We start from the raw sequence: 24,832 nt of genomic DNA, 5'->3' as shown, positions 1-24,832 counted from the left end.
CAACAATGAGAGGAGATTCCTCCGGCAAGCAGAAAGCATTTGGAGACAGCACCCCTCTGCTGCTCACCTAAAACTTCTCTGCCAAGCCAGAAATACATACAATAGGAACATCCTCAACTCAAAAAAAGAATTCTTCAGATCAGAACTGGGGAACACCCCAAAACAGACCCCGCAAACTCTTCGAACTGGTCACACACCAATCCAACAAACTGGCCAAAACATTGAAGAAAAAAAACCCCAAGGCTCTATTATCTTCCGAGGAATTCTCCTCGTTTTTTGTGGACAAAATCAAAGCCTTAGGTTGTCGTGTTTATATCTAGGACCCTAATTCGATATTCCCGATTTATGCCCTTGTAAGGTTATAATCAATAATATCCTGATAAAGGCATAAGAATCATATCCATATTCAGTAATAGCCCATGCAGTCCAAAGCACGGCTACTCCCATCGACTCCTAGAAAGCACAACAAGTTCTTTAAACAAACCAAGCCTCCAGCAGCCCGGGAAATCCCCCTGCTTTTGTTTTGATTTGAACAAGAACTCCTGAAGTCCAGAAAGAACTGTTAGTTCTTAGTGACGTCTTATGTCCAACCTTACGTCAAACCCGGCACCTTCCAGGTATAAAATACCAACAGTTGCCTTAAGCAAACACACGGTGGTTTGGAGCAGAGCGGCCATCTACTTGCCCGAGAGCCCAGCTAATGCGAGAAGCCCACGGAAACCGCCCCTCCCGTTTGACGCACTGAGAGAGACGCTGTCTTTTTCTCCAGCCGAGAAAATCCAGCTCCGGTGTTTCCAGCCTACCCTTGCGGGTTGCTGGAATATCGAGTCCTGAGGAAAGAGATACCAGACCTCCCACATTCTATTACCAAGGTACGGAGCTGACTAAACCCTTAAGAGAATTCTTGATGCAGATTCTTGGCAAAATAACCTTAACCAACTTAACTTAAACTGCTACATACTCATCCCCTCCCATGTGTTAGGCTTAGGTCAGGTACACCTGGGTAGGCTTAGTTAGAAGCACCAGTTGAGTACGTTAGTCAATGTATTTATGTATGTATATATTTTATCCATTTTAAAGTATCATATGGCTAAGAAACCATATCAATGCTTTTACAGTATTATTTCATAATACTACTTTTACTGTACGCACTTTACTTTAAGTATTGCAATTGTGGCAATTCATTTCTCTTGCATGAGGAAGAAGACTGCTCAATAAATAACACCTTTTATTGAAAACGCCCGTCTCTCTATTTCTCTGCATTCTGGTGAAACTAAGTATGCACTGCTGACTGAGTGAAATAGCGGTCTATTGTTTTCACATGACACTAGAGATACACTCTTATTCTGAGGGAGCAAAGTTGTCATGTTTATGCAGTTGTCGGAAACTGAACCCCTTCTTGTCTGAGCCAGGGAAGTTCAACCCTCCCTATTCATTCGAGAAAGTTTCCAGTGACCTCTGAGCTAGCTGGCGCAAACCTAATTAAGTTTAACATAGTCAGTAGAGACCTAGAAGACCTCAGTCCTACTTCTACACTGCTGTTTATGTTATTCCAATGCGCAGAGCCTATTGGGAAAATAGGAACTACACTACAAGGTAACAAACTCAGCTCCGCCTCATACTCTCCACCCCCCTCTGACCTGCCGCCTCCTTCCTCGCCGCCCCAACAGGCTTCACCTAAGAATCAAGCACACTGGAGCGACTTTACACTGTACGATGAAGACTCCGTCTCCAAAACCCTCTCTACCTTAAACCCAAACAAGCACTTCAACGACCCGCTCCCCCCCAACTGCCTATCTGCCGCCGCCCAATCCATTATTCCTAGCTGGATTACAATAATCAACGCCTCTCTCCGGCAAGGATCGATTCCTGACTCTCTGAAAGTCGGCTAAGTCCTCCCCATATTGAAAAAGCTGTCACTGGATCCAACCTCCCCAGACAACTTCAGACCCATTTCCAACATCCCTCTCTTAGCTAAAGTGTTGGAGAAGTGTGAGCAATTGCAGCTAGGTCAACACATCAACAACTTCCACCTTCTCAATGACTTCCGATCCAGATTCAGACCAGGACACAGCACTGAAACCACCATGCTCCACATTGTTGATGATGCCTTCCAAGCCCTTGACCAAGGTAAAACTTGTCTCCTAATCCTCCTAGATCTATCCTCAGCCTTCGATAGGGTCAACCATGGAAAGTTACTTGAGCGCCTCAAACTAAGGATGGGATTAATGGCTCAGTCCTAGAATGGTCTTTAGATCCTTCCTCCAAAACCGTTCTCAGAGATTCCTAATTACCGGCAACCTGTCTGCTCCCACTCTGGTCACGGTTGGAGTCCCTCAAGGATCCACGCTGTCGCCCACCCTCTTCAACCTTTACTTTACCGCTTGCCAAAGTCCTACGCACTGCAAATTTCTCCTACCATATGTACGCGGACGACACCCAGATCTATATCAAAATCTCATCCCTCAAGGAGATTCTCTCCCTGAACGAGACCCTGAAGCTAATCGTCCAATGGCTCGCCTCCAATCAACGCAAACTCAACGCAAAGGAAAGAGAATTTCTGCAAATTTCCCCTCGAAAACGGACCCTGAGATTCAGAAATGGATTAAGGCCATCACAGCCTTAAACTGCCTTGCGACCTTCGTGAAGTCGGCCAAATCACTGGGAATAACCCTGGACTGCAAGTTGAACATGCGGAACCACATCAACTCGATGGCCAAATCAGCCAGATTCCACCTGAGCTACTAATGGAAACTGAAACCCTTCCTTGACGCTCCAGACTTAAAAATGGCAGTCCAAGCACTAGTCATCTCTAGGCTGGCATATGGCTGTTCAACCATCTCGGGTTTACCCAAGATCTTCCTGGCACCCTTGAAAGCCTGCCTCAACACGGCCGCTAGACTACTCACCGGCACAAGGAAATTCGACCACATTTCTCCACACCTGAAAGCGCTGAACTGGCTTCCTCTCGAGGCCAGAATACAGTTTAAACTGGCATGCATCACACAATGCTTTACCACTCAAACTCGCCTGCATATCTCGCACAGAAACTTGTGCTATCCGGAGGAAGCAGAAATTCATGGTCCGCCAGAGACCTTCTACTCCAGCCGGCACGCTTTCAGAAAAAAAAAGAAAAGAAAAAAAAAGACAATCGGGCTTTCGCTGGTGCCCCTCCAAGAATATGGAATCTCTCTCACACCCGCCATCAGAAGAATCCCCTCTCTTGCACGCTCCAAAAAGGAGGCCAAATCCTTCCTTATGGGTAAATTCCTTGCTTAACTTGGCCTACTCTTGCCTCCTGATGACCTACTCACCATTTATCCTGGGACCTTGCTTTGAGTAAATGGATTGTAAAATGTCTATGTTATCCCTCCATTCCTTTGTACCCTGCACCCCGCCCCCTCGCTATTGATGATACACTAGTATTATTTAATGCCTTTTGTACAACTCTGCGACTCTGTAAAGCACTCCGATACCCTAACGGGTCAAGTTTGCGCTCTATAAAACACAAAAATAAAATTAAATAGCGTATACCCCTCATGGTTCACAAAAGGGTTCGAGGGATTGTGATTCTGATCCAGAAAGACTTTCCTCTAGTAATCACGCATGCAAAAACAAGTTGCTGTCTATCGCAGACAGGTAAAATGGAGGGCTGTTACTGGTCATTAGTCAATGCTTAAGCCCAATTATCCTCAACACCATGAGTTTCAGGGGACAGCAACACATAACTTACAGACTCCCCCAGAGAGAACAGGTACTCAAGTGAGACTCCAACACAATTATGGACAAACAGCTTCAAGCTTATGGGTCATATGCAGCAAGACTGCATAGATATACTACTTTTGAAGATTTGGTAACCTCATTAAGCTTTGGGATTGTAGGACTTTCCACCATTTTCTAGACCATATTTTTGCTGGATTTCTAGATCTGCTACTCAGGAGTGAAGTGTCTGTGCTCCCCATAAATATGTCAAAAGTGGCGTAAATCTGATAGGCACAATTAACTTTCCATTAAGGCTACAGTATATAGTGCTGAAATACACCCTGGCATGGAGCGTTAAAGGCCAACTGTGGACTACAGCACATATTGTGCCATCCACTACAGCGCCAGTGTAAACGTGGCTTAAGGCATAGCCTGTGTAGCCTGACAGCAGTAGCTTGGACCCTGCTTCACAGGTCGGTCTAAACCACCATTCTGACATGTAGGAAAACTAGTTTGTAAATAGTAGATATATTGCCCTTAAGCACACCCTGCTGCTCACAAGGAAAGGTGCATAATATATAAGAGTGGAACATGTGTGAAATTTGAAATAGTCTATTTCTCCAGTGACTAGGCCCAAATTTCACCGTCACACAGGTCAGGCTGCAGCTGGTACATAGGAAAAGTAAAATTATGGGTTATATTCTTTAATTAATCTAAGACCTTTGACCTGTACTAGCCACAGCCTACATACAAAGACTAACTTTCATATTTAATAAAAACCTAGTCTGATTGTGAAATTGTAATTTTATTAAATAAATTCGAAATTTAACTTTTAGAAAGTTACCTTTACACTGCCTGAAGCTGCTCGAGTCTAATTTGCATTAGCTCTTCAGTCACTGCCCAGCCTGCACTTTGTCTGGATGAGGTAAGACCGAGGTGTGAAAATTGCTCCTAGAGCAGGGACAACAGTCTGGGAGTGTGGAGGGGTTTATCTTCCCCTACCAGGAAGAACTGTTGTGTGGGGGTTCAGGAACTTACGTAACTTCAAAGAGGTGCTCTGACTGACACCTGGCCAGGCCTCAGCCTTTTTCTCCCTAGTCAGGCACCAAACAGTGGGAGGAAAGCTACCCCTTGGGAGAAGCCCTCATAGATAAATAAATAGAAAAGAAAGTACGGCAGCCAAACCACTTTTATATTTTCTATTTATTTACTTTTGGAGAAATGGGGGCACGCCGCGCTTTAGCTTTAAACATCTGAAGCTAAAGCGCAGCGTGCCCTATTGCTACAAAAGTCAATAAATAGAAAAAATAAGGTGGAGGGCCACCACATTTTTTTCCTATTTATTTACTTGTAGCAATACAGCGCGCCAGATTGAAACATCTGATGCTAAAGCGTGGCATGCCGCTATTGCTATAAAAGTAAATTAATAAATAGAAAAAAAAGGCGGATGGCCACCGCACTCTTTTTACATTTGTTCTATGCTATGTATGTATGTTGAGGCATTTAATATAGAGCAAACCAATCTAGGTGGCAACAGAACGTTGCTCTTTACCTGGGGTTGTGAGACAATCTACAAGAATGTATACTTTAAGGGGGAGATAACAAAAGTAGGTCTACATTAAATTTCACATTTTGTAGGCAAAGGGATATTAAGTGATTCGCCCAGAATCACACAATGTTGAGCCAAGCATTGAGATCGGGATTCGAATCAGAGTCCCAAGGTTTCAAAGTTCGCACCCCAGCAACTAAGCCACATGTCTTTCTAAACTCAGTCTCTCTGCAGATTCCTGCTAGTGAGCTTAAACCAAGAATGTTTACTGTTGATCCTTGGGTATAACATTTCTCATAGTAGGTGTCTGGCATGCGTAGTAGGATGACACAAGAACTGGGGACTTAGAAAAGAAGTTGAGGATGGACTGCATGCTTATCTTCAATTAATAAGAGGACTACTTTCTATTTGAGGAGTTATGGTCATACCTTGCTGTGTTGAATTATAACAATAACTGTTTGCTAGCAAGACAAGATGATCACATATTGACAAATTTTCATAGTTCTTGATTGACTGGGTCTTGGTGTCTTCTCTGTAATTTTCTTGAATGAGATATCTACAGAGGTGCTTACTGGGTTCTTTGGTGGATTAATATCCTTATGATATCTGGAGGTATGGTCAATCTGACATTATAGACTGTGAATATGGAGATGTGCGGAGTCCTCCTTTCTTCATCTGTATAGTGTACAATGTAGTGCTTACTACTCAAGTCAAACGTGGTGCAATATTATTCTGTAAGATTTTGATATCTGTGTACAGTTGATGGATTTTTTTTGGCATGCCTCATAATTGTTTTCTATTTCTTGTATCATTCCAAATATCCGACTAGTAAAAGAGCTGTAGTGGTAACAGTCTAGTTAAAATTGAATTTGCCCATTATGCCTCTATCAGTTTCCAGGAACTTTAAAAACCTAGGTTGTTTCTCAGAAAGCGATCCACGCATTCCCTTCCCTATGATTCCACCAATAAATTCACATACAATGCTTTTATAGGATGGGTTCACACTTGAGGACAAGTGAATGATTATATAATTTAGTACATATGACAACAGAACGATAGCACAAACGTCTGCTTCATAAACGGAAGGCAATCCCACATTAAGGAATCTTATACATACAACTGCCCTCACCTCATAATAAGCAAATCTTACCTTCCTTTTTTCCATCTCTATCAAATTATTCCAAAATGCACACCTTGTATGTCAAGCATCAAATATTCATACTCTTCTTTGTCACTTGCAATAAACATAGACAGACTCTGAGCATCTTATAAGTTGCATCAAATCAACTTTCTGCCTGTTTACTGCACAATAGCAGACGCTTGGAGTCATGTTAAACAAGAAAGAAAAGGCCCTAGGAAAATAATTAACCTTAAGATTGGCCTAACAGAACATCATAATACACTACCAAATTAGTCTCCAGCTCTGGGTCAGTCGAGGAGCCAGTTCTTGATGTTCTTCCTGAACATGTGCAGAGTCGGGGAGCATCTGATGTTCACAGGGAGCTCGTTCCAGGATTTCACTGTGATGTAGGAGAAGGCCCTTCCGCGGGTTCGGTTTCTGCAGATGCGGGGGACCTCTGCCAGGGCGAGGTCGGCGGATGTTCCTCCTGGGTACAACCAGTCTCTCGTTGAGGTATTTAGGTCCGATGTTGTTGAGTGATTTAGGAGTGGGTGAGGAGTTTGAAGGTGACCCTTTTCCACAGGGAGCCAGTGGAGGCCTCGTACATTTACATGTTTCTCGTGTAATTAACTTAACCATTATTGATTCCGCCTCAACTTTCAGAAAATCTTGGAAAACATTTCAGAATTATTAACATCTGTAAGCCAAGATTTCACTGTGATGTAGGAGTAGGCCCTCCCACCGGTTCGGTTTCTGCAGATGCGGGGGACCTCTGCCAGGGCGAGGTCGGCGGATGTTCCTTCTGGGTACAACCAGTCTCTCGTTGAGGAATTTGGGTCCGATGTTGTGGAGTGATTTAGGCGTGGGTGGAGTTTGAAGGTGACCCCCTTTGCGACAGGGAGCCAGTGGAGGCCTCGTACATTTACATGTTTCTCGTGTAATTAACGTAACCATTATTGATTCCGCCTCAACTTTCAGAAAATCTTGGAAAACATTTCAGAATTATTAACATCTGTAAGCCAGTAATATGGCAATACCCATGTGTGATTATTACATTGCCTTGCCGAACAATAGTCAACAATACTTAATTTGATCCTTTTGCCCATCAGAGAACATGCAAGCTTTATGCTCTCAACTGGTTCAATCCATCTACATCATTGCTGAATGTTTGCCTTTTTACATACGATTGAGCATATCCTCACTGGGAAAGAATGGTGCTGTGTGTCCCATGATCAGTGTTTGGTGGTCGGCAGATTATGGGGGTTGTGATTCTTCCCCCTTTTGATATTTTTTTTTTAGCAGTTGGTCGGTCAGGATATGTACGAGATACCAAGACCAGAAAAGGGGGTCAGATGTGCGGAAGAGGAAGCCATTAGTCAAGAGCATGACAACAGCGATACTGTTGAATTTGGTCATATTGGATATTAGGATTGATTTGGAAGTGTTACGCTCATGAATTAGGATAATGGACTCATAGGAATCTAAGTTGTAGGAGATGTGCTGATGAATAAGCCACTAGTGAAAGGTAGGTCATTCAGCTGTGTAGTGAATGTTGACACATCGGATAATAGGATGTGTAGTAACAAGTTGCACTTACGAGGGAGGTCATTGATGAAGGTCAGCAAAGGGTGTTACTTTTTTGAATAGTAGGTGCCCTCCTTTAATTCATGTTATGTTAATCATATAGTTTTTTCTTTCCTCTTATTATATTTTGTCTCTGGATAACAGGAAGCACTGTGTATTGGGGATTTTGATGGTCCTAATATAGAAGACAAGATCTCTTCACGAAATGCTCCTTTTCTGACGACGGATTGAATTGTTACAGGAGTGAGATCCACAGGTCTCAATTGTTAAAGCGTTATTCTTGGGCAGCACTGCCAGGACAAAGGTTTTTTTTTAGTTTGGCACATTCAAATACCTTATAAAGGGGGAGAATGGATTAAGAGTATTATGTTCTAATCGATATAGGATTAAAAAATTAAGAACATTTTTCAGGACTCATTTCTCGGTTTTGAATTCATGCATTGGAGCATGTTCAGTTTCTCCACGCCATGTCATAAATATTATGCTTAATTGTGTATGTTGTTTTTCAGAATGTGTTTTTAGATTGTTCAATAGGCAGAGTGGCAACTGTTCTACGTTTGGTTAAACATTTATATCAGGAATGTATGTTAATGCACTATCAAACAATTCAATAGGTAATATTGTACAGAAGTGGATAATTGTATGTTCTTTTTTTTTGCTTACAGTCCTGATGATGTCCCGGATGGGGACGAAATACGTTGGCTGTTAATTGTGTAAAGAAAAAAAAATTGGGGGAAGCTGGCTGATATTGATAAATAGGTCTGAATAGAGAAAACGAACCACACATCATTCGACTGGAAGATTTTCTTTGGAACTGAATGTATACATGGAAATTTTAAATTGTAGCAATAACAATTTATTTTACATACCATCACGCTCCTTCTGTATTTTGATGCCCACTTGCCATAGTTACAGTTAGGAGACAGCATGTTAGAGCTATCGATGACCAGCATTGTACTGATAAAATACCAGCATTGTACTGATAAAATACAACTTAAAACGATTTTTTTAAAGTATCTTCTTTATTAGTTATTGAATCCTTTGCTTGTCAAGTGCCTGAACACGCCTCTGTATTTAGAAGAATATTATACCGGTTAGATTCCCTTCAACTTTTATTTCCAACTGTAAAGTAGCATGTTGTATGTCTGAGCTGGTTTAAAATAAAGCTTTCCTATTTCTTTTCACATTTTACAAGGCATACATCGTGTCCCCAAGACAGAGGCGCTTAGCACTATTACTTCTACCACCTGTTATACAAGCTTCCTGACCGTTTAACCAGTTCTTGGGTCAACAAACCATTGGTAACCGGTTGCATCATCCTTGTCATTGCTGCTTTGCAACATTGTCTTAAATTTTTAGCATTCCATCCTATCATACTGGACCTTCTAACCTCTTAAGAGGTAGAATCTTAACCAATTCCAAAAAGCATGAAGCTCCCCCAGCGTACTCTTTAATCACCCAGTTTAAAAGCTGGACAGTACAAATTGTGTTATCACATGTTAAAGGCTAAATAAGTTGAACTGCAAAGCCTTTGTTTCCAGGGGATGAGAGGTGAAGAGCTATTACGTTGAGAATTAACTATAGGGCACCTCTTCATCTAAGGGCCTAGACTTAAATACAGATTTATAACTTTACTCAGCAATATTGACTTCCCATTCCTCATAATCTGTAGCACTGAAAGTATGTGAAAAGGAAAGGACCAAATTACGTGGAAAGATTTACTTAGTTATGTGGCAAAACAAAAAGGGAGAATTATGGCATGTAATAAGCATCTTTTGTTGCAATTTTACTTCACTATGTTGCCCTCTGTACATATGTTAACACTGTCTGAGTCAAGGTGTCATCTAATTAGTATCAGTTTAATATCTGCATTGAACAATCAGCAATTGAAAGGTAGCAGGTTAACCTTTGCAAATGACCTGCCACTGTGCAGCAACATGTCTGGCACCATTTTCAGTAACTTTTGACCTGCTTGAGCTAGAACACTTTGTGGGTGAAAAATCTGCAAATTATGGATTAGGTGATGGCTTATGAGGCAATTCCATAGGTATATGGAAAATACCCAGCTGCATAATGTGATAATTCCAGTGGCCCAGCCCTTGATGGAAATTCGATTTTGGTCAATTAGCTTCTAGAATTCCATATTGTAATAAAGCTTTTCTATTGTAGCTCAAGACTATAAGTGAGAAACAAACAATAGGGCTTTAACTCTGAATATTGATAAGCCTATAATCACCAGATCAAAGTTAACACACTCATCACTTGTCCATCTTATCCTTAGCAATAACCTTCTTCAACAAGGCCGACGCTGTCATCGCACCCCACCTGCGAGACATCATCAACACATCCTTCGACACCGCCACCTTCCCTGAGAGCTGGAAGCACGCCGAACTCAGCGCTCTACTCAAGAAACCCACAGCGGACCCCACCGAACTCAAGAACGACCGCCCCATCTCGCTCCTCCCGTTTCCAGCCAAAGTCATCGAGAAGACCGTCAACAAGCAGATGGCCGCCTTCCTCGAGACAAACGGATCCCTCGACCCCTCACAGTCCGGCTTCCGAGCCAACCACAGCACCGAGACCGCCCTCATCGCCGCCACCGATGACATCCGAGCCCTGATGGACAATGGAGAAACAGCGGCCCTCATCCTCCTAGACCTCTCCGCGGCATTCGACACGGTCTGCCACCGCACCCTAGTACGGCGCCTCAGCAACATCGGCATCCAGGACAAGGCGCTGGAATGGATCATCTCCTTCCTCAACGGAAGAACACAGAGAGTCCGCCTACCACCGTACAAGTCAGAGGCCTCCGAAGTCATCTGCGGCGTCCCCCAAGGATCATCTCTGAGCCCCACCCTCTTCAACGTCTACATGAGCCCCCTCGCGGCCATCGTACGCAAACACAACCTCAGCATAATCTCCTACGCCGACGACACCCAGCTGATCCTCTCCCTGACCAACGACCCCGCCACCGCCAGAGCCAACCTGCACGAAGGGATGAAAGAGGTAGCCGAGTGGATGACGACCAGCCGCCTGAAACTGAACTCGGACAAGACGGAGGTCCTCATCCTGGGCTTCTCACCCTCCGCCTGGGACGACTCCTGGTGGCCTCCCGCCCTGGGCACCGCACCCAAACCGACAGACCATGCACGAAACCTGGGCTTCATCCTGGACTCCTCCCTCTCCATGACCAGGCAAGTCAACAACGTCTCCTCGGCGTGCTTCAACATCCTACGCATGCTACGGAAGATCTTCTGGTGGATCCCCACCGAGACCAGGAAGACCGTCACCCAGGCCCTCGTCACCAGCCAACTGGACTACGGCAACACCCTCTACGCCGGTACCACCGCCAAGCTCCAGAAGAGACTCCAGCGGATCCAGAACGCCTCAGCCAGACTCATCCTCGACATCCCACGAACCAGCCACATCTCCGGACATCTGAGAGACCTTCACTGGCTCCCCGTCAACAAAAGAATCACCTTCCGCCTCCTCACCCACGCACACAAAGCCCTACACGACCAAGGCCCGGCTACCTCAACAGCCGAGTCAACTTCTACGCTCCCAAACGCCACCTCCGATCAGCCAACCACGCCCTCGCCGCCGTCCCCCGCATCCGAAGAGCGACTACAGGAGGAAGGTCCTTCTCCTACCTGGCCGCCAAGACCTGGAACTCCCTCCCTCCCGACCTGCGCCTGACCCAAGACCACCTCTCCTTCAGGAAGAAGCTGAAGACCTGGCTGTTCGAGCAGTAGCGGCACCCCCCCCCCCCCCAGCGCCTTGAGACCCTACGGGTATGTAGCGCGCTTTATAAGTGTCACTGATTGATTGATTGATTGATTGATCATGTTAATACCCATGTAATCTCCTTTTAGAACTGACAAAGTCGCTGTGCCATTTGTTTTCATAATATTTCAATTGTAATTCGGATTATGCTTAATTGTCACACCTTTATAAAACCCTTTAATGTGCTTGATCCTCAAAGGAATTACACAAACATTTCACAAATATAAAATCAACATTTAATTTATATTTCAGTTTGTAAATATTTTTATAATGCTGAATTAATTACTTATTGTTGTATTTTACTCAATGTTGTTTCCTCTGCTTAATTTGCTTGCCCATATTAAATGAGCAACAGGAACCAGCAGGACTGTTTCGGACTAGTCTTTATTTTGCCACTCTAACTTCTGCCAAATGAGCAACAGAATCCCTAATCCTGCCATGACCCCCTCCATGAAAGAATCTTTAAATTCAGCTAATTTTGACTGACGGATGTTATTGGCCTATTGCGCTTATAAATGTGCCATTCTGCATTGCATTTCCACACAATATATGGTAGAAAGCCTACTTAATAAAATCGTCTTTAAATTCCATGAGGGTTTGTGCAAGGACATGAATCGAATATGATTTCAAGTACATAATAAGCCCAATATACGCTCCACTGTACCAGCCAGAAAGAGCATCAGAACTTTTCTCAGGGTTAGCTCCTCTCATCCAGCTCATTCATGCTATAACGCTACTACAACTATTAACAAAAGAAAACGTATTCCACCTTTTCCTCACTTCAGCAATAATATAGTTTTAGCTAGATTTTCAACAATACTTGCACCAACATAAAACATTTGTAATCAACAGATTTACATCAGAGTAATTCACAGGATGAGCACCACTTTAAAAGTCACCATTTTCAACTACATGCACTATTTGCAATATTTGTGTATGTGTTTTTTTAAGACATTCTGGAACAAAGGCAGCCTTGTTGGTCAGCATAGCATTTTTTTTAAATAAACGGTTATAAATTGTAAGAGGTGCCACAGGAATTATGTGGCGATCAAAGGCCAATTTGTGCATACAGCTTTTCCAACTTATGCTGCATGGAAATGAACTATGGACAATATTCTATGCATGATTACGATGCTATTTCGATTTTTCAACACACTTTAATTTAAAATAGATACTAACTCCATAGAAAATACAAGGGTTTCTTGAGAAAGAAAACAATAAAAGTTCAGCATATCCAATTTGAAGTATGTTATCTGATTAGTAGTGGGTGGGAATATAGAGAGCCCATTGGTCATGGTAACCATATACCATTCAAAAGGTTATACACAGACAAGTTGATGATTTTAGCTGCCATGAAAGCAGATAATCAACCTTTTTAAAAAAAAAAACATATTTTCTAACCCCCAGAATAAAATAGTTTTATATGAAACATGAAAGGTAACATTCAGCAGAATATAAGCTTAGATATAAACACTCCTTGTAGAAGAAGACAAAATGCAAGCCTCTTTCATCTATGCATCCCAGTTATGGCATAAGATTGATTTTCGGTTTTGAGTTGACCATGTGTTCAATCCTGAAAATACTGGACTCTGCTTCCAGGAAGGAATGAAGGACGTGGCAGCATGGATGAAAGACAGCTGCTTGAAGTTCAACTCAGAGAAAACGGAGGTCCTCAACGTCTGACCCTGCACCTCCGCCTGGGACAACACCTGGTGGACCTTCGCCCTCGACAATCCACCCACCCCTACAGACCATGCACGAAACCTCAGCATCATCCTCGACTCCTCCCTCTCCATGAACTGCCAGATCAATGCTGTCGCTTCCGCCAGTTTCAACTGCCTGCGCATCCTCTGCACGACCTTTAAATGGACCCCCCCCCCTGACTCCAGAAGGACCGTCACCCACGCTTTGATAACCAGCAGACTGGACTACTTCAATGCCCTTTATGCTGGAATCAACAGAACTCTTCTACACAAACTCCAAACGATCCAGAACTCCGAAACCAGACTCATTCTTGGTACGCCGTGCCACAAACACATGACCCAACCACTACGAGACCTCCACTGGCTCCCGGTCGAGAAGAGGGTCACCTTCAAACTCCTCACGAACGCCTACAAATCCCTCAACAACATCAGACCCAAATACCTAAACGAAAGAGTTTCCTTCCACGTACCCAAGAGGAACCTCGGCTGCGCCGACCTCGCCTTGGCAGAGGTCCCCCGCGTCCGCAGAAATAGAGCAGGAGGGAGAGCCTTCTCCTACATTGCGTCAAAGACCTGGAACGAGCTCCCGGTGAACATCCAATGCTCCCTTACCCTTCTAACTTTCAGGAAGGAACTCAAGACCTGGCTCTTTGACAGATCCGGAGCTGGACAAACCCCCCACCCCAGCACCTTGAGACCCTCACGGGTGAGTAACGCGCTTTATAAACCCCGATTGATTGTTTCTCACTAGAGAACGCATGGAAGTAAATAATTCCATTAAAAAATACTTTGCAGATTGTTTTGTATACTAATATATATATATATATATATATATATACATATATATATACACTGAAAAAAACATAGGTTTCACACCAGTTATAGTTAGGAATTAGCATTTAAAAAACCTATGAAATTCACTGAAAAAACCATAGGTTTCACACCAGTTATAGTTAGGAATTACCATTTAAAAAACCTATTAAATTCACTGAAAAAACCATAGGTTTCACACCAGTTCTAGTTAGCTGGAAATTTTACTGACATAAAACCTTTGAAATTCCCACGTTATAGTTAGTTGGACTCACTATAACTTGCGCGCCTGCAATGCACTGCTGATGACGTCACATATTACATCACTCATGACATCGTCAGTGACATCACTCATGACATCACTGATGACACCAGCCAGTGAATGTGTGTCTTTCTTTAAAATTAATGTTTAATATTTGTATTTGTAAAGGTTGATGGAAGAATAAATGGTTAAATAAGTGTGTAAATGGATGGTTTTTTTTTAATGATTGGTTAACTGCTTTATTAAGTGTATTTTATTGAATACATATATTAGCTAGTAACTTTTAAATATTAAAATATATGTATCAGTGTTTCACTTTGTGTATAAGTAGCTGAATGGGTTGGTGACTGTTTGTATGTGTTTTGAAGACAGCATATGTGCAGGACTGTATGGGTGGCTGAGTGTGTATATGTGTGTGTTAGTGAGTGAATGACTGTCTCACTATTGTGTTTTTTAGTAACGACATATATTTTATTCTAGTGTATGTGAGTTTTGATGTATATAAGTGAGTATATGTGAGAGTAAGAGATTGTAAGAGTTCCTGTTTAAATAAGTATATCTTTATATAAATGATTGTTTAAGAGAGTAAGTATGTGTAAGTTTCCTTAGAAGTAAAGAGGTAGTGTGTGTATAGTTTTGTATGCAAATAAATGGATGTTCAATAATTTATTTTTATGTGTGTGAGTAACTTTTGGATGACTGTCGGAGTATAACAGGATGTATAGATGTATCACTACATATGATGAGGGAGTATATGTATGAGTGACTATATAGAATTGTTGGTAAATGAGTGGGTGTATATAGATGGTGGAATTACTGAATTGGTTGTTGTAACTGGTATGGGTATCTCCATTTTTTTGAAAATGTTAGTTTCTATTTTTGAATATCTATTTCAAGGGTTACATTACACTAAAAGGAGGTCTGTCACAAGGATGGTGTCATAAGTGATGTCATGAGTGATGTCACTGACGATGTCATGAGTGATGTAATATGTGACGTCATCAGCAGTGCATTGCAGGCGCGCTTGTTATAGTGAGTCCAACTAACAAACGTTGGAATTTCTATGGTTCTATGTCAGTAAAATTTCCAGATAACTATAACTGGTGTGAAACCTATGGTTTTTTCAGTGAATTTCATAGGTTTTTTTAAATGCTACTTCCTAACTATATATAAGGCCTCAAACCTATGAGATGTAATATTTTTTATAATGAATCCTATATTGTATATTTATACAATACTTCTTTTTTTTTTTTTTTTGCCCTGGTGCGCTCCCGGTGCGCGCACTGGAAAGCGCAGTTTTTCTGGAGCTCCCCGGGTCACGCACCGGTGAGCGTCCCGTTAGCGCTATTGCCGCGAACGAAAACATCGTGACGTATCGCGTAGCCGCGTCCGCGTGATACGCACGGCGTAAGCGCACCCGGAAGTACTCGAGCGAATACGATCGCACAACGTAAGCATCTGACGCGCTTACGCGACGCGCCCCGTGGCGTGCCCTGTTGCGCGCCCCCGGGCGCGTCGCGTAAGCGCGTAGGGTCATGTGACCTGAAAATAACACTTTTTATTGGTGCAGAACAGTTTTGGTTTCCAAATGATGAAAGCCCGGGTCATGTGACCTGAAAATAACACTTATCATTGGTACAGGACAGTTTTTTTTTCCAAATGATGAAAGACCCCACCTTTTTTCCTTATTCTGACTTTGTCCTTTGACTGAGGAAGACCTGTTTGGAGATCTTTGAGAAATATTTTGTACTTTAAAATGGCTACAGTAGCAGCAGCAGCTGGAGCATTTGCACCACCACCACCACCACCACCCCCACCACCAAGAGGACCACCACAACATCACATTGGTGGTCAAGAAGAGGAGGAGGAGGAGGAGGAGAGAAGGTGGCTGCCAGAAGACAATACCCCATACAGGCCAAGGCAGCACATTGTATGGGAGTTTTTTTCTATCCCAGAGGGCAAGAAGAAAGTAAATGCGCCAAAGGTGACTTGCCAAATCTGTGGCATTGAACATTCAAGGGGGAACCCTAACAAAAAATATTCATTTGGTAATAATACCATGATTAGGCACATGCAGCGCAAGCATCCGAACAACTATGCTGCCGCAGAGGTGAGAGAACTGGCCAGTAACCCTCCCCAATCTTCAACCAGCACCTCCAAAAGAAAGCAACCCACTCCATCGGGACCAGAGAAAAGGGAGACGATCCCTTGCATACAACCACGGTTTGGTGAATTTTGGACCACATGTATTTTTTGTGGTAAGACCATCTCCTATGGTGAGCAGAGCATAAAGCTCATCCTCCTTGCTGGTGACAACCACAATTGCCCCAAAAAACCCTAATTTTTTCCTGATTTTTTTTTGCTCCAGTTGAGCCATTTTCAATTCCCTGTTTTTTGTTTCTCCCCATAAAAATAACAAAAAATATATAAAATAGTTCATAAAAGCCAAAAAAAGCACAAAGTGTTCAAAAAACATAAAAAAAATATAAAACAACAAAAAGAAAAAAACAGTTTAGGACTACCTCCAAATTATAAAAAAGGCTACATTGTTTTAAAACTCTATCATTCTTTTTTCCCCATGGAACGCTCCCCGGTACGCTCCGCGGTGCGCATACCGGGCGCTCCCCCCGCGCAAATCAAAAAAAAAATAATAATTTTACCCTGCGGGCCCTTTTATAGCCCCCACATCAAACCTAGGGGATCAGGGGGGGTCTACTCTGCCCCCTTATGGTCATTTCCCCCTTTGTTTTTGCCACCTCTTGTGTCTCGATCCTATCGAGACACAAGATGGCGGCCGCTCCGGACTGTTTGGAATGTTGACAGACACCCGAGAGCCAATCAGCTTTCCGCGCGCGAACTCGCGTAGCGCGCTGGTTAGCGCCCCGTGCGCGTACCAGGGAGCGCTTATAGATATATATATTTCTTGGAACCTAAATTACTCAAAATCCACTGGAGCACATATCTTGAGACATAGCAAAGGCACATCGGGCTACCAGTCCCTACAATTTTGCCAAGTTTGGTGGAAATCCATTCAGCCGTTCGGGCTAAAAGTGAGGTCGACCGCCCTATGGAAATTAACATGGGGAAAACACGTTTTGGGACCTCCCTTTTATCTCGGCCCCCGCTTGACAAATCCCCCCCAAACTTTCAGGGAAGGACCGGGGCGCCGCGAGACAAATTTGAGGAAATTTTCAGGCGGATTCCTCAACCGGCGCCAAAGTTATTCAAAATAGAATGTTGAGATTGTGTATTGAAAATAATCCTAACTATAACTACCTGCTGGCGACCGCCAGTAGGTAATATATATATATGCAGAAAGATCAAGCAGGGTCCTGCTGGGATCCTCCCTCCCAAGTCAAGTGGCGCACAGGATTTGACGGACTGCACAAGCCGAATTAAAGTTAAATCCAATGTTTGCTTCAAAGCAAGAAAATTGCGCACTCGGGAATCTGTTTCAGCAAAGATGATTTATTCACAGCTTACACGCTACGCGTTTCGACACACCTTGTGTCTTGATCACACGTGAACCACCAGGTCAGTGTGGCTTGTTATGCACAAAAGATAAACATAGCAATGTCTCAATGAAGGTACCATCTTGTAGTGGAGTACTATTAAGGAAAATGCATGTACTTAGGTCAAGAACAGTTGCTTTCAATAGCCCCCTCATTTTCATTATCCATGCATATTGATTTACATAGTAAACAGAGTAATAGTCCGTATTTACAAGAAATTAAATTCAAAAATCAACATTTGTCAACATTGAACTCATTAGGCTCTGGTGCCTACTGTTGATGTGTGTACTATTTCATGCATAAAGTTCCTAGTTATGTTATAGTTAGGATTTTTTTCAATGCAAAATCTCAAAATTCTATTTGGAATAACTTTGGCGCCAGTTGACGAATCTGCCTGAAAATGTCCTCAAATTTGCCTCGCGGAGCTCCGGTACTTCCTTTTGGGGGGGATTAGTCAAGCGGGGTCCGAGATAAAAGGGGGGTCCCAAAAAATGTTTTCCCCATGTTAATTTCCATAGGGCGGTCGACCTCACTTTTAGCCCGAACGGCTGAATGGATTTCCACCAAACTTGGCAAAATTGTAGGGACTGGTAGCCCGATGTGCCTTTGCTATGTCTCAAGATATGTGCTCCAGTGGTTTTTGAGTAATTTAGGTTCAAAATAATATATATATATATATATATATATATATATATATATATATCTATGGCAGCGCCCCGGTACGCGCACCGGGCGCGCCACGTGACTTGCGCACGGAAAGCTGATTGGCTCTCGGGTGTCTGTAAACATTCCAAACAGTCCGGAGCGGCCACCATCTTGTGTCTCGGTAAAATCGAGACACAAGAGGTAGCAAAAACAAAGGGGGAAATGACCATAAGGGGGCAGAGTAGACCACCCCGACCCCCTAGGTTTGATGTGGGGGCTATAAAAGGGCCCACGGGGCAAAAAAAATTTATTTATTTTTTTATTTTTGCGGGGGTAGCGCCTGGGACACGCACCGGGGAGCGTACCATGGGGAAAAAAGAATGACAGACTTTTAAAAAAATTAAGCCTTTTTTTTATAAATTGGAGGTAGTTCTAAAAAGAACAGTTTTTTTTATTCTTTTTGTTTTATATTTTTTTATTGTTTTTTTGAACATTTTTTACTTTTTTGGCTTTTATGAAGTTTTATATTGTTTTCTATTTTTTGTAGGGAAAAACAAAAAACAGGGATTTAGAAACGGCTCAACTGGAGCAACAAAAAAAACAGGAAAAAATGAAGGCTTCTTTGTGCATTTGTGGTTATCACCAGCAAGCATAATGAGTGTAAAGCTCTGCTCACCATAAGTGATTAATTTCCCACAATGTACACAAACAATTTTGTATCCCCCAAACTTTGGTTGGATACTTGAAATCAACTGACATGCTTCTGGACCCGATGGAGTGGGTTCTTTGGTTGTTGAGGTTGTGCCAGATGATTGGGGTAGGTTTTTGCAGAGTTCTCTCATCTCTGCTGCTGAAAAGTTAATAGGGTGCAAACGCTGCATATGCCGAATCATTGTATGATTCCCAAAGGAATATTTTTTTGTAGGGTTCCCCCTGGATAGCACAGCACCACAGATGAGACAGGTCACCTTTGCAGCGTTTACTTTTTTTAAACCAGTTAGGATTTTAAAAAACTCCCATATGAAGCGCTCCTTAGGTTTGTATGGTGGAGTGTTTTCTTGCAGGAACTGCCTTGTCCCTTCCTCCTCTTCCTCCTCTTCTTCTTGACCACCAATTAGATGTTCTGGTGGTCCTTGTGGTGGTGGTGGTGGGGCAGATGATCCAGCTGCTGCTGCTACTGTAGCCATTTCTGAGTAGAAATAGGTAGTAATAGCTCTGGAAACAGGTCTTCCTCACTCAAAGTACAAAGTGAGAATGAGGAAAAAAGGTGGAGGCTTTCATCATTTGGAAAAAAAAAACTGTTCTGAACCAATGAAAAGTGTTATTTTCAGGTCACAAGACCAGGGATTTCATCATTATGAAACCAAAACTGTTATGAAACAATGAAAAGTGTTATTTTCAGGTCACATGACCTGACGCGCTTACGCTACGCGCCCCGGGGCGCTTACGTAGCGCGTTCGTATGCGGGTGGGTGCTTCCGAGCGCGCTTACGCCGTGCGTATCACGCGGACGCGGCTACGCGATACGTCATGATGATGCTTTCGTTCGCGCCAATAGTGCTAACGGGACGCTCACTGGTACGCGCCCCGGGGCGCGCGGCAAAATTGCACTGACCGGGGCGCACCCCGGGAGCGCACCAGGGCAAAAAAAATAAACAAAAATAATAAAGTAGTATTATATAAATATAAAATATAGGATTCATTATAAAACATTACATTTCATAGGTTTGAGGTCCTATATATAGTTAAGAATTAGCATTTAAAAAACCTATGAAATTCACTGAAAAAAACCATAGGTTTCACACCAGTTATAGTTAGGAATTAGCATTTAAAAAACCTATTAAATTCACTGAAAAAACCATAGGTTTCACACCAGTTATAGTTAGCTGGAAATTTTACTGACATAAAACCATTGAAATTCCCACGTTATAGTTAGTTGGACTCACTATAACTTGCGCGCCTGCAATGCACTGCTGATAACGTCACATATTACATCACTCATGACATGGTCAGTGACATCACTCATGCCATCACTGATGACACCATCCTTGTGACAGAGTGACAGACCTCCTTTCAGTGTAATGTAACCCTTGAAACACATATTCAAAAATAGAAACTAACATTTTCAAAAAAAAAATAGAGATACCCATACCAGTTACAACAACCAATTCAGTAATACCACCATCTATATACACATCCACTCATTCACCAACAGTTCTATATAGTCACTCATACATATACTCACTCATCATATGTAGTGATACACCTATACATCCTGTTACACACCGACAGTCATCCAAAAGTTACTCACACACATACTCACACATGCAAATAAACTATTGAACATCCATTTATTTGCATATACAGCTATACACACACTAGCACATTACTTCTAAGGAAACTTACACATACTTACTCTCTTAAACAATCACTTATAGAAACACATACTTATTTAAACAGGAACTCTTTCAATCTCTCACTCTCACATATACTCACTTATGTACATCAATACTCACATATACTAGATTAAAACATATGTAGTTACTCATAAAGACACTAGTGAGGCAGGCATTCACTCACTAACACACACATATACACACTCATCCACCCATAAAGTCCTGCACATATGCTGTCTTCAAAACACATACAAACAGTGAGTCAGTCACCAACCCATGCAGCCACTTATACACAAAGTGAAACACTGATACATATATTTAAATATTTAAAAATTACTCGCTAATATATGTATTCACTAAGATACACTTTATAAGCCAGTTAACCAATCAATATTTTATTTAAAAAAACATCCATTTACACACTTATTTAAACATTTATTCGTCCATCGACCTTTACAAATACATATATAAAACATATTTATTTTTCAGAAAGACACACATTCACTGGATGGTGTCATCAGTGATGTCATGAGTGATGTCACTGACCATGTCATGAGTGATGTAATATGTGACGTCATCAGCAGTGCATTGCAGGCGCGCAAGTTATAGTGAGTCTAACTAACTATAACGTGGGAATTTCAATGGTTTTATGTCAATAAAATTTCCAGCTAACTATAAATGGTGTGAAACCTATGTTTTTTTCAGTGAATCATATATATATATATATATATATATATATATATATATATAATGTAAACTGTTCACTAAGAGGCAATGAAAGATTGAAAGCAAGAAACCTTAATACGTGAAGTAAAGAGGCTGGGATAGTTCTGAACTCTCAGTGTTCTCTTGATAGAGCTGTTGCTTTGGAACACCATCTGGGGTGCAGGATGATTTTGCAGGAAATACGCCAAACATTTTGCAGACAAGCAAGGAATCATACTGCCTGTTGGAATCACATTTAAACATGTAAAGTTATTTTCATTATGTAGACAAAAAATAATTTTCCCTGTTCATTATCTGGGAGTTATTAAGACTATGTGGGGTAAATGGATATCCTCATCAGATCCACTATACTGAGAGTATAACTATTAGTAGAATAACCGCATGCGCGCTAGCGGTTTTCCCACTGAGCGCTGCAATTTTAAAAATCCTGGGTTACGTGACAAGGTCAACTCGTCACACGCACAGCGCAGGTAACGCCCATGACGAGCTGGCCTTGTCACACGCATCGAAGGGGTTAAGTGACCATTTAAATTTACAAAGGCTTTTCCACTATGTTATGCAGTAGGTGAATTTATTTAGTTTTCATCCAATTGAGCTAGACATGTTTTTGCGAAAATCATCAAATTATACAGCAGATGCTAGACTATGTGTTCATTGTGACAAATCAATTCTTTTGCAGAAAATGCCATGGAGAAAGAATTACAGAGGACGTAGTTGTACCCATTACAAAACAAAAATATACAATGGCCAAGGAATGCTGAACTGCTTCTTTGGTAAATCTGGTCTTTCCACTGTATGTCAGCTTTGATTGAAAACTATGGTTTTCAATATTCCATAGATTATTTTAACATAAGTTCTCCATATAATATTTTACAATCACAAATATCCTACTGCTAAAAACAAAATGCATACACTGCCTGAGAAATAGTAGAATTTGAAAAATGTGGGTGGCCAGAGTACTTTATGCGCAAGGATCATAGAAAAATGTGTTTGCACAGGAAGCTTATGTATGAAATAGGTTAGCCATCTTTTTCTGTTGGTATTATATTTGTTATAATAAGATTAGCAAGTTGGTTGGCTTTTATATATACTGTCCCACTTGAAAATGTCCAGAAGGAGATTCAGTTGCAAAAAAGTAAATGCACTTACTTTAAACAATAACAGAACCAAAAATTACACCAATGACATTGCAGATCATAAATCATTCCAGTCTATGATGGAACCCTCAAGACCATAACTGAAATTTACCAGACTCTGTAAGCATTGTTTAGCTGTACTAATGGCAGAATGTACAATATATAAAGAGGGCTACCATAGCACAACAAAACAGAATACTGGTAAGTCATACTTGTGGCGGCGTAATGAAAGGATCTGGTTACAACTGCTGAACATTGCTCAAGCACAGGTTGCGGGTATTCTCACCTAAATCTTAAGTTTCAAGCGATATAATAGGTACTTATTAAAACAACACTGCATCACTGTAATCGCCTAGTCTTTACTGAGCAACTGTGCCAGCACTCCTTAATTAGCTTAACACTTGTGTTTTTTTATTTTGAAACAAAAACTAAATGTTAGCTTTCCGACTCTTGGAAATTGTCCCAGTCCAATGCAAGTTAATAACACACAACAGTCCAGATTTCTTTGTCGCCATTCCACTCTTAGAATTCCCCAGCTGTTATATGCCCAACTGGAAAAACCCAAGGCTAAAAGCAGAGTTCAAATTAAAGTGGTGTTAATCGGTTGTGTGGAAATAACTTTTGAGGTGGGTGGATAAACTTACCATTGTTTATACACTTCATATAAAGTGCATTACTTTGAGAGTAATAATGATGTAAATTGGGGGGGAAGCCACCCCCCACACACACACACACTTCGAACTCAAGCCATTCTTCATGTGGCATGATATGCCAACATATTATAAGATGCATTTTCAGAAAATATCTTTATAAAAAGAAGTAAACTCTAGAAATTAAAAAATAGTCTACCTTGCTAGTCAAAAAAACTGCTTTAGGAGCTGAACAGGCCTGAACTCGGCCAATGTCAAAATGACAGCGAGTATCAGTAGCACATGGTAAAGCATCAGAGCGAACTGGCAAAGAATGTAAAACAAGAGGCTGCACCCACTCACACGACCCCTTTCCGCTGCAGAAAAATTAAGCATGTTTTTAAAGTTGAAACTGTTAAAAGTGGGGCAGTCTGGCTGTTACTTTAAACACCTGCGGAGGGACACATTTATAGCTCAAGTACAAGAAGAGTTGGCAAATAAATGATGAAAAAAACGCCAACATACTTATTTAAAATACAAACCGAAGTCACAAAATGTAGTAAATCCCCATCAGCTTAGCTCTTCCCGAACTTGCGGACAGTTTTTTAAAAACCGGCACTATTTAATCATCACCCGGACCGCCGCCCCCTGGCAGGATTGAAAGTCAACCAAAGTTTCCCGTTTGCCTGCTCCGAAACGGGGAAGAAATCACGCGAACCGAGCCGACCCGGGGGAAGCAGGGATGACTCCGCGCAAGGGAATGATGGCTACACGCATCGCCATTGCGCCGTTTCTCGAGAATTACCTTGTTTTCGTCAATAGCTCCTCGAGTCCCCGTTGGCGGCCATGACAGTTACATCCGGGAATTGTGCTGCCTTCAGCGAATAGGCAGCAGGGTTGCTAACAGCCACCCGGCGGAGGGATACGCGCTCTACCTGGACCCGCTGTTCTTCTATGCTTGCTTGCTTGCTTGTACTGGTCTGGAGCCCATGTAGGAGGAGGGGTGGGGGCAGGAAGGAAGGGACGGAAATCGTTAGAATTGCACACCATGAACATCCATTAGCATCTAAATAAATATGCAACTCAAGTATCAGTGTATGGCATGAAGCAATAGTCGCCCCTTTCTGCCGTCGAGCGGGGTCGTGTTTTTGAATGTGTCTTCCTTTGTGGTGTTCAATCTGTTAGCAACAGGCATGCATCCATGTTTGTTGAGCATGAGGCTTGGATACAGAGTAATCCAACATCATTGGGTTAATAGTGGTACATCACAACCAAG

The 24,832-nt window shown here is 42.1% G+C and overlaps 1 protein-coding gene across 1 annotated transcript in view; it reads right to left on the bottom strand.

Annotated features, from left to right (window-relative positions):
* Positions 1–24,533, bottom strand: part of ZNF518A (zinc finger protein 518A) — a 60,414-nt gene extending 35,881 nt beyond the window's left edge. Inside the window, exon 1 of the mRNA XM_086922509.1 lies at positions 24,362–24,533. The gene's annotated coding sequence lies outside the window, so the exon portion shown is untranslated. The remainder of the gene's footprint in view (positions 1–24,361) is intronic.
* Between the last annotated feature and the right edge of the window lie 299 nt (positions 24,534–24,832).

Source organism: Lissotriton vulgaris, chromosome 5 (genome assembly GCF_964263255.1).
Source record: "Lissotriton vulgaris chromosome 5, aLisVul1.2, whole genome shotgun sequence".
NCBI lineage: Eukaryota > Metazoa > Chordata > Amphibia > Caudata > Salamandridae > Lissotriton > Lissotriton vulgaris.
Note: the sequence above shows the minus strand (reverse complement) of the source record. Positions and strands in the feature narration are given on the sequence as shown.